The sequence below is a fragment of the Anthonomus grandis genome, chromosome 8 (genome assembly GCF_022605725.1).
Source record: "Anthonomus grandis grandis chromosome 8, icAntGran1.3, whole genome shotgun sequence".
Classification (NCBI taxonomy): Eukaryota; Metazoa; Arthropoda; class Insecta; order Coleoptera; family Curculionidae; genus Anthonomus; species Anthonomus grandis.
Window position 1 is genome coordinate 32,167,504 of NC_065553.1, and position 19,760 is coordinate 32,187,263.

The 19,760-nt window shown below is 32.9% G+C and overlaps 1 protein-coding gene and 2 long non-coding RNA genes across 4 annotated transcripts in view; 1 reads left to right on the forward strand and 2 right to left on the reverse strand.

The window, feature by feature from the left end:
- LOC126739965 (uncharacterized) overlaps positions 1–18,772 on the reverse strand; it is a 30,852-nt gene extending 12,080 nt beyond the window's left edge. Inside the window, exons 1-2 of the long non-coding RNA XR_007661748.1 lie at positions 18,582–18,772; positions 3,449–3,724 (exon numbers count right to left, since the gene is read on the reverse strand). This is a non-coding gene — a long non-coding RNA (uncharacterized LOC126739965). The remainder of the gene's footprint in view (positions 1–3,448; positions 3,725–18,581) is intronic.
- On the reverse strand, positions 10,278–13,236 carry LOC126739967 (uncharacterized). The gene is made up of 3 exons (XR_007661750.1): positions 12,808–13,236; positions 11,522–12,674; positions 10,278–11,216 (listed from the first exon to the last, which is right to left on the reverse strand). It is a non-coding gene; the product is annotated as an uncharacterized LOC126739967 (long non-coding RNA).
- Positions 18,773–19,082: 310 nt separating the features above from the next.
- LOC126739958 (U6 snRNA phosphodiesterase 1) overlaps positions 19,083–19,760 on the forward strand; it is a 29,084-nt gene continuing 28,406 nt past the window's right edge. For both annotated transcript variants that reach the window (XM_050445798.1, XM_050445797.1), the window contains exon 1: positions 19,083–19,287. The gene's annotated coding sequence lies outside the window, so the exon portion shown is untranslated. The remainder of the gene's footprint in view (positions 19,288–19,760) is intronic.

Consider the following 19,760-nt stretch of genomic DNA (forward strand, 5'->3'; position numbering starts at 1 on the left):
TTAATAATTTTTGAGCGTTATTTTCGTGTTTTTTTCACTATGGCCGTTTATACCCCTTCCGAAAGAGTTCAAGTAATTAAATGGTTTTATGGAGGCAATTCGGCAGTACAATGGAGAGATTTGTTTTCAGTGACATTTGAGAATAGACCGATTCCTTGTGCAAAAACGGTTTTAAATGTGGTTACAAATTTTGAGACATCTTTTTGTCTTCAAGATTGTAAAAAATGCCACACAAAACGTCAAGAACCACCTGTTGAAGTGCTCCGGGATATAGAACTCGTCCTCGGGCCGGCCTGTCGTGCTCTGTCGCAGGCACTCGTACACGCGCGACGTTGCAAAATTTCGCCTCTATGCGGTTTCCTATAAGTAACGAACGAAAACACCATCTGTATATTATATACAGGGTGTTTCTTAACCTATACGCATAAACTTGGGAAATTATTGCTGACGGCAAATAATGACTAATAGTGAAAAAAAAAATTAGTAAAATAGTTTTAGTTACGAAGATAAACGACTTATTAATTAAAATTTTAAAAAAACGTAAATTCTCCAAAATAAATGTTTATTTAACTATTATAGTAACTATTCGAAGTTATTTCCATGACTTTCAATACATAATTGAGCACGCCTAATCCAAGAGTTGCAGACAGCAGCTAATCCAGGTTGTAGTCGAATTTCCCCGGCGGCAGCAAATATCCGATTTCTTAATTCTTGTTCATTGTCAACTTGGGTTACATACACCAGAGATTTTAGGTGGCTCCAAAATTAAAAGTCAAGCGGATTAAGGTCGGGTGATCGAGGAGGCCATCCAATTGGACCACCTCGGCCTATCCATCGTTCGGGACATATTCGATCCAAATGCCGTCGCACTGGTCGCGCAAAATGTGGTGGAGCACCATCGTAAAGAAACCACAAATTCTGCCTAATGTGAAGAGGGACTCCTTCAAGGAGTACCGGCAAATTTTGTCGCAAGAATTGTAAATAAAGAGCACCAGTTAGACGATTATCCAAAATGAAAGGGCCAATAAGTATTCCGTCTACAATTCCAGCCCACACATTTACTGAAAATCGTTGTTGAAAGTTTGTTTGCCGAATGGCATGCGGATTTTCAACTGCCCAAAAATGCGTGTTGCGAAAATTGTGAATACCATTGCGTGTGAAAATTGCTTCATCCGTAGCTAAAATGTTCCTGGTAAAGTTTGGGTTTAACTGCTGCTGATGTAACAACCACTCGCAAAAGTTTACTCGAGGCGCATGATCCCTTGGAAGTAAAACTTGTACCCTTTGGACGTGAAATGGATACAGTAATTCATGCCTTAAAATTCGCCAAACAGTGACTGGTGATAATCGAAATTGCGTTGCAATTATTTTAGTGCTTATGTCAGGATGCTCTTCGATGATATCTAAAATCAAATTCTCCAGATTTAAAATGCGCCTAGGTCTAATGGCTCCACCATGTTGCCCTGGCCTCGGCCGCAAATTTCCAGTTTCTCTACCTCGCTGAACCACACGTAAAAAAGCTTCACGCGACGGATGATACCTATGAGGAAACCTTTGTACATAAAGATTAGCTGCAGCCACACTGTTTTGTCTTGATTCCCCGTATGCCAGTAACATGTCCATTAGTTCCTCATTTAAAAAATTATGCGGCATAATTTTAATAAAAAACGAAATACGACCACAACTGTATCAACTGATAGCAAAGTAGGTACTACTAAACATATTAAACATCATCCGGACTTGTTTACTTCTTAATTTGAAAACAAAATTCCACCTGATAAAGTTATTACTTTTTTGTGAAAAAAAAAAGAATTATCTCAGAAACTAAAAATATTTTACTTAAATTTTTTTCACTATTTGTCATTATTTATCATTAGCAATAATTTCCCAAGTTTATGCGTATAGGTTAAGAAACACCCTGTATTGAATATTTGATTCCTTTTGAATATTGAATTAAATAATAATAAAAATTTTTAAAAAATGTGGTTTACTTGATATATAAAGAAGAATTTCATGTGGCTTTCTATAGTATCATTGGAAAGCATTGTTCAAGAACTTCAAGATGATGCACCATTTGACCATGTATTTTCTATTTGAGATTTTAGAGGTGTATCTCAGCTTGTCCAAAGGGGTCATCCTGAATACATTTTCCATTAAAATGGTTGGTTTTTCTTAAGGGCGCCGTATTGAAACAGCCCTTTTAATTACTTTTTCGATAGTGTATTACCAAAAGCTCCTTGATGTTACACTAAAGTAAATATTTCCTCTAATTATACTGCCTCGTATCTTCTACCTTATTTTGGACGTCCTACATAATCGTGATGGGCTCTTCAAACAAAATTTTTGTTTTTTTTTTGTTCTTACTAACTTTCTATAGTTTTAACAACTGGTAATTAAGGATTTGCCTATATTGCAACCTAAAATGTGGCCTACTTTCCATATTTTATCGAGTGATATTAACATCCTCACTCAAAACTCCTTTAACTTTTTTGTTTTTAATTTTATTTTAATTTCAGTTAAAGGTATATATTTTTAAATCCAAAAAAGGGTGTATTTTACATATTTCACTATGCTGCATAGTTTTTTAGATATTGAATCACATGACAAAATGGGTTATCCCTATACCTTTTTCAAAAAATTATTGCCTAAGAAGTTATATTACCATAGATAATAAGTCTTATGAATTATTTTAATTGTTCTTTATAGATTTACGTGAAACTTACTTATACCTTAAAATTTCTCCTACATATTTTTTGTATATTAGTTTTTAGTAAATTAAGTGCAACAGGCCTTTTATTTAAAAACTTGACCCTCTTGAACACAAAATGCAGAGAACATCATGTTGCTGTTAAAATTATAGCTTGTATCATACTTTGTTGGTACTCGTAATTTTGTAAAAAATAGCTTATTATATTTTTTTATTAATTATTTGTTTATAAAATTTAAGTTGTAAGAAACTTCAACATGCCTCCAGCCTTAAGTACATCACTCATCACTTGTCCACCTAAATGACACCACTGTGTTTGTTGTGTGTTAAAAAAAAATAAAATCATAGTTGGCAGCATCATCCATGTCTTAAAAAAATAACCAACACGGCCGCGTAGCCGGAGATTCCAGCGTCATTGACAACCTCACAAGACCAATATCAAAGAAGCCAAGTCCAAGCAGCTTAAATAAATCGTTCCTAGATTTCCTGCTTCGCACCATACACCAATCGATAATCGGGTACATTTTAAAACACAGGATTGCGCGTCTTCTCAAATATTTAATCAACGGTCTAACTGTGTGAGAAAACTAAATTACATGTAAAACATTGTGGGAAACCCTATCTTTAAGAAACTATTTAAATGTCATAAATATTTAGATACCTTATACAGGTTTTGTTTCATGATTAACATAAACTACAAATAATATTAGGGCTATTACGATTGAGTATAGATGTTCTTACCTCTAATGCGCTAGTTTGCAACCGAAAATCATCTCCCGGAGACACCTTCTGCATAATTTCCCTAACCAGTCTTGAGAATGGTAACTTTGGTATTAGTAAATTTGTTGAATGTTGGTATTTTGACATAATCTTGTACATTTTAACGGTACAGTATGTCTCAATGTTTTGGGTCACATAGTGCACTGTTTTTGTTGTTCTTCGGTTTTTTTTGGGGGTTTTATCTTTCTTCCTCATTTTTGGCGTTTGCTAATAGATATATTGCTATATGATCTAAAACTGATAAAGAAATTGATAGGGGTTAAATCAAAGTTCTGCCTTATTGGTTCAGGATTAAAACTATTTATATCACTTAAAATTATTATTAACTATTCTTACTCTACAAATTTATGGCTCATATAAGAAGGATTCATTATAAGAACTCTCCAGGTTAATATGTTTTAACGGTATACCTAAGAGTTTGTGATTAATTAAAAAGATATTATAGTGAAGTATTATTTTAACTAAATGAACATTGAACACCTGAACATCTAAAGTGTACGCAATAAAATTGATGAATTCTGTTGTTCTGTGACATATGATAATTTCTTTCTTAAAAAAACATGGTTGTATTCAAATTAAACTTTCCATTGTGAAATTAATGGCTACCCATCCATTCATTGCTGCCAGGGACACAATAAGGGGAGATTTTGAGGCATATATTAAAAAATGTTTCTTAACTTAAGTTTTCTTTTGTGGAAGAAAGTGAGTGATAAAGTGTGTAATTGGATATGTATATCAGTGAGTGAAAGAAATCTTAAGATAAGTGTAATCTATAGACCATCATATAATTAGTAATAATTTTTTGAGAGAAGTTGAGAAATCCTGTAATGAATATACGAGTGTACTGTAATGAATATATTCATCAAATATTGTAGGTAATATGAATGTTGATTTTCTTGATTGTGATTGTTATGTTACCAAAGATTACAAAAAATTATTAGTATCAACACAAACTCTTATTGATATTAGAATGGAAAATTGTCCTCTTTAAGACAATAGGAAATTATATATAAATGTAAAATACAATATTAAGGAAAAAATATACAGTGCTTTCATTTTGAAATGAACCACCCTTAACAACTTCTTAAGAAAAGAGAAAAAAAAACAAGTCAATTTAGATATACAGGGTGTTCGGAAAAAGGAGACCAATCCGCCGGCCACGTATAGGGTGGACCAAAATAGTGCGACTATCGTTATGTCATTTTTAATTGGGCGCTCAGTATTCAATATACAGGGCGTCAAAATGAGAAATATAAAATCGTTTTTTTGAAGTAAGTCGCGTGTTTCATAAGATATTAAATTAAAATTTGGTGTGAGGAGGTTTTTTGGCACGAGAAATTGAAATCCGTTCACGGATTTGCTATACCTTGCAGAGGGCGCCACTTGTGGTAGGTTGCATGTGTTAAAAATACCAAAACTTTTTTGTACCCCTGTATAATAAAGTTCTAGTAAAAAATTGTAATTATCCAATCTTTTCTTGTAAAAAAAGTATTCTTGGTAAATGTCGGCCTGAGAATCCGTTTATAAGATATCTTAATTTTAAAATCTAAATACATTTCAACAAGTTAACAAAATTAACGTAAATTATTTTTCTAAATTAATGCTAAATTACTTATTATAATAAAAATCTTACAATAATAATTCTAAATTATTTGTTCTACGTAACCTCCATTCATTTGTATACACATAAGAGCACTCTTTATTAAAGAAAATCTAAGGCTTTATATAATATATTTGGTTTCAACCTGAAATGCAAGTTGCAATGATTCTTTCCCTTAAATGATCCTCGTTTAAAATCGAAACCATATACACAAAGTCTTTCATACATACCCAGAGTGAAAAATCCACTAGTGTAAGGTCGGGCGAACGAGGTGGCCGCGGAACAGGAGCATCTCGACCCCGATCAATCCAGCGATTAGGAAATACTTGATGTAAATAGTTTCTAACATTTATAGCAAAATGAGCCGAAGCACCGTCCAGTTGAAATCAAAGATTTTGTCTTAAATTTAGAGCTAAATCATCAAGCAAATCGAACAGTATTTCTTGTAGAAACAACAGAAATGAATCACCAGTCAAATTACCTGGTAAAATGACAGGTCCTAAAAGAAAGTTATCCACAACAACCGCCCACACTTTACTTGATGATGTGTCTCAACTATGGCCCTGGGATTCTCTTCAGCCCATATGTGTTCGATATGGATATTTGTCATGCCGTTTCCCGTGAAGGTGGCTTCGTCAGTAAACAGAATCTCCCTTATAAAATCCACATTTCAATTTTTTTGTTTCACATAACCATCTACAAAAAGTCTTGCCTCGGGATCATCGGGTAAAAGACCTTGTACTTTTTGAAGATGAAATGGATAAAGTTGTTGACTCCGTAAAATATTGTGTCTTGGTTTCCCCAATATTTCTCACCCGTTCAGCCTAAACCCTAGTACTAATGTTTGGTGATTCTTCGACAATTCTTAAAATGTCTTCGTCTTGCCCTGGTTGAACCGCACGAGGTCGGCCGCAAATACCCTTCCGTCTTTCGCTGAAACTTCTCCCTTAGGGGTTAATAAAATTTAAAAAATAGTTTCTTTTGGGATGAAATCGGTTTGGGAATGTCTGGGCGTCTAGCGTCTAGTGGCTAAACATTGGAGTCACATTTTCCTAGTTGAGAATTGACAGGTATTTACTATTTACAATAATATTTAAAACTTACCAAACATTATAACAATATCCGCCAATTCGGAAAAGAGTACGTTTCTTGGTTTATGGGCCATTATGGTTTTAAAAGTTGTAAGAAAACACACCACATACAAATATGTAATTAAAAAATGAAGATTTATTGAAGGAGTAGTTGAGAAGCTTGTTAAGAGCGTCAGAAGGGTTTAAATTTATCACTTTGACAGTACGTAAAAAGTTGGTGGTGCCCGAGGTCAGCCAATTTGTTTAGAAAGAAGTATTTAGATTTTAAAATTAAGATATCTCATAAACGGATTCTCAGGCCGGCATTTACTAAGAATACATTTTTTACAAGGAAAGATTGGATAATTTGAATTTTTTACTAAAACTTTACTATACAGTAGTTACAAAAAAGTTTTGGTATTTTTAACACATGCAATATACCGCAGGTGGCGCCCTACCTACGCGGTATAGCGAATCCGTGAACGGATTTTAATTTCTCATTCTAAAAAACCCTCTCACACCAAATTTTAATTTAATATCTTATGAAACACTCGACTTACTTCAAAAAAACGATTTTATGTTACTCATTTTGAGGCCCTGTATATTGAATACCGAGGGCCCAATTAAAAAATTACATAACGAAAGTCGCATTATTTTGGTTCACCCTATATGTGGCCGGCGGATTGGCCTCCTTTTTTCGGACACCCTGTATAGGAGGACATTTCATTTTATATTAATTTGAAGAAATTCTGTCAATCACCTCCTCACCTCCAGCTAACCTCACTTTGGTATGTAAAATGAAGACCCCTATTGTGTGACACATCATTGTAAGCAGTATTAAAATGTCTATTCAAAAAGGCCAAAAATAATTGATTGACATACCAGAGAATAGTGAACACAAATGTTTTTGTTTTTTAATGTTTATTTATAAAAAGGATACCAAAATATTTAGAGTAACTTTAGAATATACAGGGTGACCCATCGAAAATGTACCGCAAGGCATTACCGGGTGGGAAAAAACTTTTCGGCAAAATCCAAAAATAGGTCAAGTATGTTTGTCAGGGGGACAACTTTTGACATAAAAAATTTTAAAAAACTCAACCCCCTAAGCGGAGTTGACATCCCCTTATTTTTTTCAAATAGGATGGGGGTCAAGTGATACCTCTTTAAAAAGGTCTTTCCATTCTCTATACAACTCTGCTTATTTTTTGAAAAATTGAGCCACTTGTTCAAGAAATATGGGCCCTTGAAAATTGAACAATAATGTGTGACGATATCATTAAAATTTATTGAGAGAGTGAGACTGAACCCAGAGTGAACATAACAGAACACATCTTTTAGTCGAAACACTAATTTAATTATTTCAAGTAAACAAATGATAAGGATGCCAGAAACAATTTTTTTGTCTTTTAAATGAACTTGTAGTTTTTGCTGCAAATTCTTTAATTCTCAAAGTATTTTAGTGAATAAAAATAGCCGGTTTCTTTCTTCACGTTTAAATGTTTAAAAATAGTTCTGCTAGATACCTGTTTTGTGGTTAAAGTGTTTAAAAATTGTTGAAGCTTTAAATTTATTATCAATTTTGGTGTACAGAATTGCTGAAAGAGTAGAGATTATTAAGGTTTTTTTTTTAAACAATGAGTGTGGAATGTACAAGACAAGTGGCCATTGCAATGGCTGTGTCTCGAATAAGTATCCAAAGGGTATTGAAGAAATACAAGTTTCATCCCTATAAAATTCGTTTAGTGCAAGAATTGAAAAAAAAAATGCTTTATTGTTATTAACAAAGAAAAATTGTTCTAAACAAAGCTACCTTAAATTACTACCACTAAACTTAACCACTACACCCCATACACACTCGAGTTCCAAAACAAACATAAGAACAGCAGAAAAAAATACATAAAAAGTAAATTAAATTCCATAATTAGGAGTATAAGACAGCAAAACAACCTGCAGACACCTTTTTGCAAGTACCGAGGATATGCTCTTCAAATCTGGGTTCTCTGTCAATGAATATACCCAAAAATTTTGTATTATCAAACTGCTGAACTACTGAATTAGAAAAAGGCACATGGTCTAGAGCACACTTAAAACACAATAATTTGGTTTTTTGAGGATTTAGTGACAGCAAGTTTGATTCAAACCAGAGATTTACTGCCTGAAGATCAGTTGCTAATGTAGTTCGCAGAGTATCTGTGTCTGGGCTGTGCCAAAGAAGTGTGGTATCATCGGCAAATAGAGTAAATTTCCCTCATACATTAAGACTGGTAAGATCATTTATGTAGGAGAAAAAGTATAGGCCTCAAAACTGAACCCTGAGGAACTCCCAGTGATAGGATGGTAATCAGAGTACTTAGATCCTACAAGCACTCGTTGTTGCCGAACTTGCAGATAGGAAGCAAACCAAGAAGATGAAACCCCGAAAGAGGATCCACAGAAGGGTTCAAATTTTGCTGAAGTTGTAGAGCAATATTAGAAAAAAAATTGTTAAAATCATTGGGAGAGACTTCAGGGCATTGTCTTGACTGCTTACCACAATTGTGACGAATATCATTAATAATTTTCCAACTCTCCTTATATTTGTTAGATGAACCACGGTTGGAGTAGTAAGTTTGCTTAGAGATTCTTATCAGACGACGATACAAGGCTCGGTAAGAATTGAAATAGTTATGAAAAACTGGAGAGTTAGGGAACTTTCTTATTGTGTGAAGAGATCTCAGATTTCTTGAAGATACTTTCAAACCCCTCGTGAACCAAGATTTTATAGGTTTGGATTTCGGTTTGATTTTAATCATTGGGAGGGAAGCATCAAAGAGCTTAACAATTTTTGTGTGAAAGGAAGATAAATTGAAAATAGAATTCCAGGACTCAAGAGCTGAAAGTTGACGAAACTTATTAAAGTTATTAATACCAAAAATTCGACCATATTGCTGTGCAGATACACTACATTCCTTTTGTATATTTGCTATTTTACATAGTATAAACTCATGGTCTGATAAAGCAGAATTTGCGACTGTACACTCCACGGAGTCATATGGAAAATTAGAACCAATATAGTCAATAGTGAAGCATATTGACTGTGTTATATGAGTAGAATCTTTTACATGCATATGTATATTAAATCTGAATGCCCTGAATGCAGATGACTTTGATTGTTGCTTGCAGTTTTGCGAAATTCCATTGTGGGCCCTTTTTTCCTCCCTGAAAATTTAACAGGCGATATGTACTTAGATTTATTACAAAATGCCATCTACCCAGCTCTAACAAATATCATAGAAGAGGACTGCGCATACAATGAACAGGAATTGTTTTTCCAAAAAGACGGAGCTCCGCCACATTTCTCACTAAATGTACGCAACTATTTAAATGACAGATTTCCAGGACACTGGATAGGACGAAGGGGCGCAATTGAGTAGCCACCTAGGTCTCCCGGCTTAAGTCCTGCTACATTAGAAGAGTTCTGCCGCACAAAGGCAAAAGAAGGTACACGCAAAAATTAAGTTTCGAGATAAACGAGTTTAAAGGTAAATTTAAGGCCACGTAATTATTATTTGTCCCAATTGCATGAAAATTCAAATTCAAAGGTTTTTTCTCTTTTTAACCAAAAAAAATTAAATTGATTTAAACAATATTTAAACAGTCTTTTGTTAATTACACTACTTTGCCTTTGTATTTTTTTAACGTGCCTTAAAAAAATGGCAAAATAAGGTATAAGCACTTACCCTACTTTGCCTTAGTACTAAGGTCATGAAAAAATAGATAAGAACTGGTAAACTAGTGTATACTTATACACTAAATTTGAAGAAATGGGAAGATATTGGGGTTTAAATTAAAGAACGTGGAAATATACTAATTTTTAATATAAACTTGCTGGAACTTAAAATTAATTTTCACAGAAAAGATTTTTATAAAAATTAAAAAAATAATAAAAATATAAAAAAAAACAAAAAACATAACTCTTTAAACAAAATTGTTAAAATAATAAAAAAAACTCTTAGGTTCAAGGTTTTAAAACTTAACCGTATTTGTATATTTAGAATTTGTACCAATAATGTCGATTTAATTAACAAAATAGGTGTAAAGTATATAAATACGATTTTTTTTTAATAAGGAACCAAAATAGGAATTAAAAAAAATATATTCTTGGTAACGTAAGAAAAATTATAATAAACAACAAATGATTATAATAGCCCTTCCTCTAGCAAATCATTGGCTTCGGTAGAAGGCATCTCTTGCCAAAACTTCCTTCTCGAAGGCTTCATGTGTGGAACTAAGCTTCTCATAATTCGATCTCTTTTATCGCTATTTATTCCACGAACATTTGTTAGTTTAGACGGCATAATATTAAAATTTATTTTTCTCTTTAATTTAAGATTAGATTCTTTGTATTCCAAATGTTTAAAATCGGTTTTATAAAGAAACGCTTCCTTTCCCTTCACAAAACAAATCTCTACTATGTCTTTAAGCAAAATAGCGTCACTGTCTTTTCCTTTTTTTGAAGTATTTTTGGAAAATATATTTTCTACTTTCATGAAATCGGTGATTAACATTTGTTTTGTTACCAATCGTTTCGCAGATTTTTCAACAAATTCAATAAAGTCGTCCATATCTTCGATAGTGTTTTTTTTCTTTGCACACTGTTCAATTTTGCCGTGCAAGCCATCGGCGGAGTTATAAGTGTGCCCTTTTAATAAATATTTTATGGTTATAGATTTAAGAGAGCAACAATCATTATTAATGTATATAGCCTATATGTATATTAGCCCACAAAATAACTTCTGATGCATCTCTACAGAGATCCTAAAATTTTATAAATGCACTGGCAACGTCTTCTCTTCGTCCAGCGATAGCCTCATGCCATATAATAACGTGATTGTCATTATTTTTTAAAGAGGCAAAGGTTTCATTGAAAACAACAAGCCTTGATGTAAAAAGGATTCTTCAACTTTTGGCATTCTCGGTAACAGGAACACCTTTTGCATATCCACCGCATAAACTTTTACAATTGGATCCATCAAATACTGCTGCGCATCTTTTTGGTATATCGTCGTAGATGGTACTAAAAAAAAATATGCAAGGTGGTCACACGAACAATTTTTCAATTAATAGATTGTTGTGGCATTTATAAAAGATTTGATTTAATTTATTTTTTATTTTACACTTTCAATTAAACTTAATCTGCTTTTAAAAGTCAATAAAAGTCTCAAAAAAAGCTTATTTTTAGTCCAATAATAATGAGGTCAATATTAGGTTTTGTAGATTATTTCTGTTAAGAAAAAGGTCAGGGTAATTAAGATACAAGCTTAAATTTTGTAAAAAAACGCAATAATAGAAAAAGTGAACAAAAAATAAGTAAAAAATTACCTCAGCAATGTGCTCTTCTTTTTTAAGTGAAGTTTCTTCGTTATTTATTTGGCCTAATTCCGAACATGTATCACATTTGTCTGCTTCTATTTCATAAAACCCAATATTTAATGCTTCTACTTCTTTTCTATAAGTTTCATAGCTAACTTTATTTTTAGGATATTTTTCGTTATAGTCTTTGTACAAATCCCTTATAGACAATTCAGCTGGCAGGTATTTTCGGCGCGTGTACTCTTCTATAATGTGATGGTTTGGGATTATGGGAATTTATATGGGCTTTAATTGGAGTTTTGCTTTTTTTATTTCCTGGAGTCCGTTTTCCTCTTTGGTCTGCTAATAAGGGAGTTGCTATTTGTGTACCATGAGGATCCTTATTCTTTTTTAACATATAGTCTACCACCATCGTACTTTTGTACAAAGTTGTCATAAAAAATGTTTGGCATACTTTTACCTGCTCGTCTTCACCGTTTGCGTTAATTTTCGGCAAGGTATATGTTCTAGAAAAATTTCTACGACTTTCCAGACTCTTACGTTTCGCTTTAGTTTCGTGAATTTGCTTATAAAGCCACATCGTTTGTAAAACCTTATCTAATGACCAAAATCGTGTATGCAAGTCTTTTCTTTTGTCTGAATCAAATGCATTAAGGCATTTTTTAGTCTTGCAGTTGCAGGTGGGAGGCCCGATAGGGTGTTTATTCTCATTTCTTATAACTTTTTCTTTTGAAGTACGTGGCCGCTTTTTATTCAATATTTCGGGTCTATTTTCTTTTACATCTGATTCTGTATCCTCTTGACTATCAGCTTCACCAATCTCTCTATGTTATCACCTATTTCTTCACGTTTCGTACTTCTAAATCTGAGTCACTATCCATATTGATATTCTGTTGTTCCTCCCTTGAGGGTATATGATCCGGATCAAACAGCAGACGACGGGGAGGAGACGCTTCTCTATCATTTTCAATACACAAGCTTGAATTTTTCTCTTGTGAAAACACAAAATTATCCAATAAATCTACATTGGGAAGGCTTGATCTGTTTAAGTCAGAGCAAAGTTTACTGAATAAAATACTATTTTATTATTTTTTATTAGTATTTTATTCAGTAAACTTTGGTCAGAGCTTATGTTTGATATATCGGCAAGAACATTTTCGTCCTAAAATTGAAAGAGCTAATGTTTATTTAGGCCAAGATAGAAACATTAACTGTTGGATAACCAAAAAAAGACCTTTTTAGTTTCGTATATCAGGTCACATATTTTTATATCCGGTAAAAAATATTAGACCTACCTACAAGCGCGATAAAAAAAAACTGGGACAAAACAAACCAACATTAATCCTGGACTATTTTTTGAAGGTAACTGTTCAACTGACACGAAACGTCAAACCCCTTTAAATCCCAGTTTAACCTATTTCTTATCTTAACCAAAAAGTAAAGTTTTGGCAAACATTTGACACAAAAAATTAAAAAATAGTCCAGGAGATCTTACAAGGTGTCCCAGTTTTTTTTGATCGCGATGGTACATAAAATGTACAGATTTATAACAGTATATTTCCTAACTAGTGCTGAAAGTCTTACTTTTGTGCACGCGATTGCACTTGGCTGAACGATGTGAAGCAGAAAGGTGATCATCTAATCACGTGCGGAAAAAAATACCTTTAGCACGTGTTAAAACGCTATTTTTTCTATACGTGTAAGCAAAAACATAAAAACAAAATTTTATTTAATACTAAACACAATAAAACAAAAATATTGTCATCAACTTGACAAGTCAAACAGATTGATTCACACAAAAAATTAATAAAAATATAAGATGTCAATGTTAGACATTTTAATTTTTCGCACTAGTGCAGAAAGTGACACTTTCAAAACAAAAATGACACTTTCCGAACGATCGCAGAAAGAATAATTATTTTACCCAAATTGTATAAAAACTTTCTTAATTGAAAATGACTCAAAAAGGTTTTAGATTTTTAGTAGGTACTTTGGCTTCCAAAACTCTTAAAAATCATTAAAAATAAAAAATGAACACTTTACTTATATTTACTATTTAAATCTACTTAATTATTAGTTTTTATTTTTATTTACTACATAAGTATAATTAAATAAAAATAACACAACACACTTACCAAGTTACTTTTTGATTTAAGAATACCATTAACCATCCTTTTGGTCCTTTCGGAATACATATTATTTACAAACACAAACTTTAAAAAAACAATTCGCCTTTGTAAGACAGTTTAAAAAAATATTTGAAAAACTAAAATTTTAAGGTATGAGCTCTTACACTACTTTGTATTATTAAATAAAAAAATGTCGAGTACCTTCTTTTACCTTGGTTTCACCCCAAAAAATATGCATATACAGTAATTTGGCAGGGTGCTAATTCCCTTATTTTTTAAGATATCAAGAATCTAAAAAAAATGGCATATAGAGAAAAACGAGGAGATTTTGAATATGCAATAATCTTATTTTGCCATTTTTTGCAAGTACCATCTTTTGCCTTTGCACGCCAGAGTTGCAAAGAACAATTATTTTAAAAACTAAGCAGCTTCCCTATAGGGAATGACAAAGCCTTTTAAAAAAGGCCCATTTAAAGAGGTACCACTTGACCTCCCATCCCATTTGAATGAAATTTGGGAATGTCACCCGCTGCTTAGAGGGTTGAGTTTTTTGAAATGATTTTTATGTCAAAACTTGTCCCCCTGACAAACATACTTGACATATTTTTGGATTTTGCCGAAAAATTTTTTCCCACCCTGTAATGCATTGCGGTATGATTGCAATGGTCCACCTTGTATCTTCAGAGAGAGAGTAAGTTATTATCTACTAAGTTATTACATACATTGACTCTGGAATGAATACTTTAGTATTGTTTAGTAGATTGCCTTAATTGGCATTTTTTTATTGGATATAATTAAATGATTAAATTTTCATCAAAATCAAATGAATCAGACTCATAGTTTACACAGAATCATAGTTTAGTGCAGGATGGCCCTTCTGGTTCAGGTGTTTGCGTGTATTATGCTAATACAGGTGGTATGAGAACTAAAATAAAAGATTTTCAGCAGGCACTTAGTTGCTGCTGCTATGATATTGTTATGATTGCAGAGACTTGGTTAACATCTGAATATTCAGATGCTGAAATTGGTGTATCAAACTATGATTTATATAGATATGATCGTCAAATGGGTAAGAAAGAAAGAAAGAAAATGTGCTATATTACGTAAGACAACAAAATCTTGTGTACAAGCATCCTAAAAACTAAAAAATTCCAAATTCACTTTAAATTTCAAATTTCAAACAAACATAACATCTAAAACACTTTGCTATAAAATTTACACACATTACTAAAATTAATCATAACAAAACAGATTGAGAGAAAAAAAAGCATCTTTTTGATAAATTTCATTAAAAAATAAGTAAAGCTGTCAATAAAACAGAATTTAGAAGAAGTAAATTAAATTATTTAAATGGATAATAAAAGTGATTTTAATTCCTTTCTGAATCTCTTAACTTCTAAAATTTGTCTGATACATAGAGGAACATGGTTGTAAATTTTTTTGCTAAGGTATATAAGTGAGTTCTTGGTGAGGGAGGATGTAGGGATTGGTAAGGGAAAATCGTTAACCTGGCTAGTCTTATGAGTGTTAGAGGGAGGTTTACGACATTTATGAATAAGAGTAGCTGTTTCTAAGATAAAAAGAGAAAAAAGAGTTAGGATTTTTTGAGATATAAAGAGAGGTTTACAAGAATCTCTTAACCCAGCGGAACATAGGTATGAATACTACCAAGGCTCATGGAGGTGGTGTATTGATTGCGGCTAAAAAGAGTTTATGTACACATAGAATTGGTATCCCACTTGTTGATGTGGATATTTATCAGATCTATTTGACTTTTACAATAGAAAATCAAAGCTTTGTTGTTGGTTGCATTTATATACCATCTCCATCTCCACTTCAAGCCTATTTAAGCCATTGTGAATCCGTTGAATATGTATATTGTAGATATTCAAGTAGTTTGTTTGTCTTGGCAGGTGACTACAATTTACCACATGCTAGATGGGAGAATGATGATCTTGGTTTGGTGGTTGTCTGGAGAATGACAGAGAGTCTGTGCTTTCTCTGGCCAACTGCTTTAGCTTCTATAACTTTTTCCAGGTAAATGGGGTTCTAAATACCAATGGGGTTGCCTTGGATCTCGTATTTAGTAGCTCAGATTTAATTAGTGTTGAGCGTGCAATAGACAAAATTTTTGAGAATAGCTTACACCATACAGCAATTAGTTTTGACCTTTGTCGTGCAGAAAATTCTGATGATATGATATATGAGTAATATTTTTATGATTTTGGTAAGGGAGATTACATAGCAATTAACGATTGTCTTGCTGGGATAGACTGGAATCAATTGTTTTTGGGAGAGACATCTATTGATGTCATAGTTTCAATTTTCTATATTGTGATCTACTCCTCAATGGAAAGGTTTATTCCTCTAAAGAGGTACAAAAGCTATTCTTTTCCATGTTGGTTTTCTTCAGAGCTTCGCAGTTTGATCATAAGAAAGCAACAAATTCACAAAAAGTTTAATTGAATTTGTATTTTTGAGACATCAATGTGAGTACTTAAGAGAGTTGTGCTATCAACAATACATTAATAAGGTGGAAATGAATCTCGCTGGCAATCCAAGGTACTTCTACAATATATTCAAAATAAAAGAACTGGTTTTAGTCTTCCCTCCAGAATGACATACAATAACAGGATTAGTATGAATATCTCGGACACTGCGAATATGTTTGCAGAATACTTTTCATCCGTCTATTCGGATGAGCAAGTCAATGACATACCATCTTTTGACAATGACATACAATAACAGGATTAGTATGAATATCTTGGACACTGCGAATATGTTTGCAGAATACTTTTCATCCGTCTATTCGGATGAGCAAGTCAATGACATACCATCTTTTGATTTTGATAAATCAATTTGTCTGAGCACTTTAACTCTGTCAATGCAGGATGTTTATGAGGTTATTACTTCCTCTAAGAATAAGCTCTGCGCTGAACCAGATGGGATTCCGGCATTCTTCCTAAAGAAATGTGTTTGTGTTCTTACGAAACCAATACTGTTCATTTTTAACAAATCTCTAGGTACTGGTTCTCATCCCACTCTCTGGAAGAGAAGTTTTCTAAAACCTATTTTTAAATCTGGTAGTAGAAATGAAATTTCCAATTATTGGGCTGTGTGTAACCAATCTGAGTTGCCAAAGCTGCTTGACTGCCTGGTCAGTCATAGGATTGCCTGGAGTTTTAAATCTTTATTTAATCCTGAGCAATATAGATTTATAAAAGGCAGATCTACTGATGCTAATTTGGTGCTGTATGTCAACTACCTCTACCGCTGCTTGGAGAAGGGACTTCAGGTTGACTCAATATATACAGATTTTTTCCAAAGCTTTTGATCGGGTTAACCATGGGGTACTCTTGCAGAAGCTTAGGGCTTTAGGTATTGTGGGGCCTCTTCTTCAGTGGATCTCGGGATTTATCAGAGGTAGAACCCAGATTGTTAATCTTGGAGGTACATATTCCTCTGAAATTTTGGTGCCATCTGGGGTGCCACAGGGCTCTCACTCGGGCCCTGTTTTGTTTTGCCTCTTTTTGATTGATTTAGTTTGGAAACTTGAAAATTGTCGTGTGCTAATGTTTGCTGATGATGTGAAGCTATTTAGGCTTATCACATCCCTTTCTGATGCTGTGCTCCTGCAAAAAGTTGTTTCAATTTGTTCTTTGATTGGTGCCACTTGAATAGAATGTCCCTTAATATCAATAAGTGCCATAAGATTACTTTTTCTAAGCAAAGAAACCCTATTGCTTTTCTTTATAAAATAAATAATGTAGCAATTGGTGTCAAAACAGAGGTTTCTGACTTAGGAATATTTATTGACTCCAGGTTGTCTTTTAAAAGTCACATCAATCAGGTGACTGGTAGGGCAATGAAAATGCTGGGTTTTATCCAACGGTCTACAACTGATTTGTCTTTGTTTACTTTTAGATTACTTTATTGCTCTCTTGTTAGGCCCATCTTGGAGTATGGCTCAATTGTGTGGTCCCCGTCATATAACTGCTACATTGAGCAGATTGAAAAAACTCAAAATAAATTTTTAAGGGTGGCGGCTTTTAGATGTGGTTACAGGAGACAGGAGTATTACTATCAGTGGGTCAGGGATAACCTGAACTTACCCACATTAGAGTCACGAAGAACATTACTCGACTTATGTTTTATGCATAAGGTTTTAAATGCTACTATAGATTGTCCCGAGTTATTGTCTCTTTTTAAACTTAGGGTGCCTTCCAGATTGAATAGACAATCAGAAATATTTTCAGTCCCATTCCACCATACCAATTATGGCATTAATGAGCCAATTACACGAATGGCTCGAAGTGCTAATGGTCTGTCAGGACAGATAAACTTTTTTGACTCTAGGATAACATCTTTTAAGGGGCAGTTAAAGAATATTATTTCATAGGGGCTTTAATTAATTAACTCATCTACACCTTTCACTGATTTATAGATAGTTTTGTATCTGAATATATATGTTTGTATGGGTTACTATGTAACACTTTTGTAAATGGATTCCGTTAATAAATAAATAAATAAATAAATAGATTGTAATAGAATATTATGCTGAATAAAATTTATTAAAAAATTATTTATAAATCAAAATGAGCGAATTCTGAAAGTACTTTAAGTGATCAGTTACATGGTCAATCTTATTAAGCTCAAGATTATTTTGCCTTATTAAATATCTGACTACATAGAAAAAATAAGAGAGCATTATGGACAAAGATTTAGGAAAGTAACTTCCAGATACTGTAGATTCTTCATGACAATCATATAAATTTTATTTTTACTTTTTGGTCAAATAAAAGAACATGCCTCACTTGGCTTAGCTCAGAAGTAAAAAATGAACTTATTTCATAACGTTAAACTATTTTCATTCCTACACTATATAATTCCCGTAAACAACTTGTTGAATGTATTTGTATTAAGTATAAATATTAACTTACCCCCTTAAGTTATGGCACAAGATTAAATTTGGCTTTTTAAATTGTAACTAAAAAGTATTATTTAATAGTCAAAGCACAACCAGATTTTGATTAAAATTTGCATAAATACGAAAATTTCAAACCAAAAAGAGAAAAAAAAATTAGAACTCAAAAACCGAAGCCTAAACAAAACGGTTTTGTAATATTGAAATATCCCGTGTTGCCAGGTTGACCTTAAGACATTCCAGGAAGTGTCAAATCCCGGCGCAGCATAGCAAGCACAACCAATAAATGTAGAAACAATCACGTAAAAATTAATTTAAAAAACTGGTCAAAATTGTTTCCAACAAACTTTATATACAATCTTATTTCTTCTTATATACTTTTTATTTCTTACTATTCCAACCATAAAATCAACGGGCTGTCCCAATGCAAAGAAACATTCAAAATGGCGAATAAGAGCCGCCATCTGGCAACATCGCGATAAGTTCGTAATCCTAGGCACTCCTCTATTTACTCTTCTCAATTTAACCCTTTTAGGTTAGAACTTCAACTGTTCAAATATTTATAATAATTACTTCCTAAATTTATATATACTATATTTTTGTTTTGTGTCCTAAGTTTCATTCGATGATTGACTTTGCTACTGAAAGTTGAATTTTCCTAGAAGCTGTGTTTTAACTGCTTCTTGCTACGAATCTTTGTGTTTGTTGAGTGTGATAACTAGGTAAGTTGAGCTTGATTTCTTTTTGCTTCCTGAAATTTGGCTTGATTTTTAGCCAGGTTTTTGGCTTCTGTCTTATGCATGCTTATAGCTTTGATTTTGAACAGACAGGAGTGATACAGGGGGGACGGCTCCCCCCCATGCTTCACACTCATCTGATGTTATAAATAATGATGGTAAAGACATAGAACATTCTGCTAACAATAGTAATAATTTACAAAAACTTGACAAACAACCAGTTTTTTTATGCAAATTCTGATGGAAGTTCATTTATAGTTTATATCAAAACAACAGAAAGGCTAGGTTTTAAAATTGGTAAATTTAACAATACAAAAGTAGCTCCTGATATCTTTAGGTTAATATTATTAATATTTATTCCATTTAATTTTGTTACTTGTAAGGGATTATTTAGACAAATAGACCTTGAAATTGAGGATAAAGAATTGTTGGAATAGTTGAATTAAAGATTACAAATA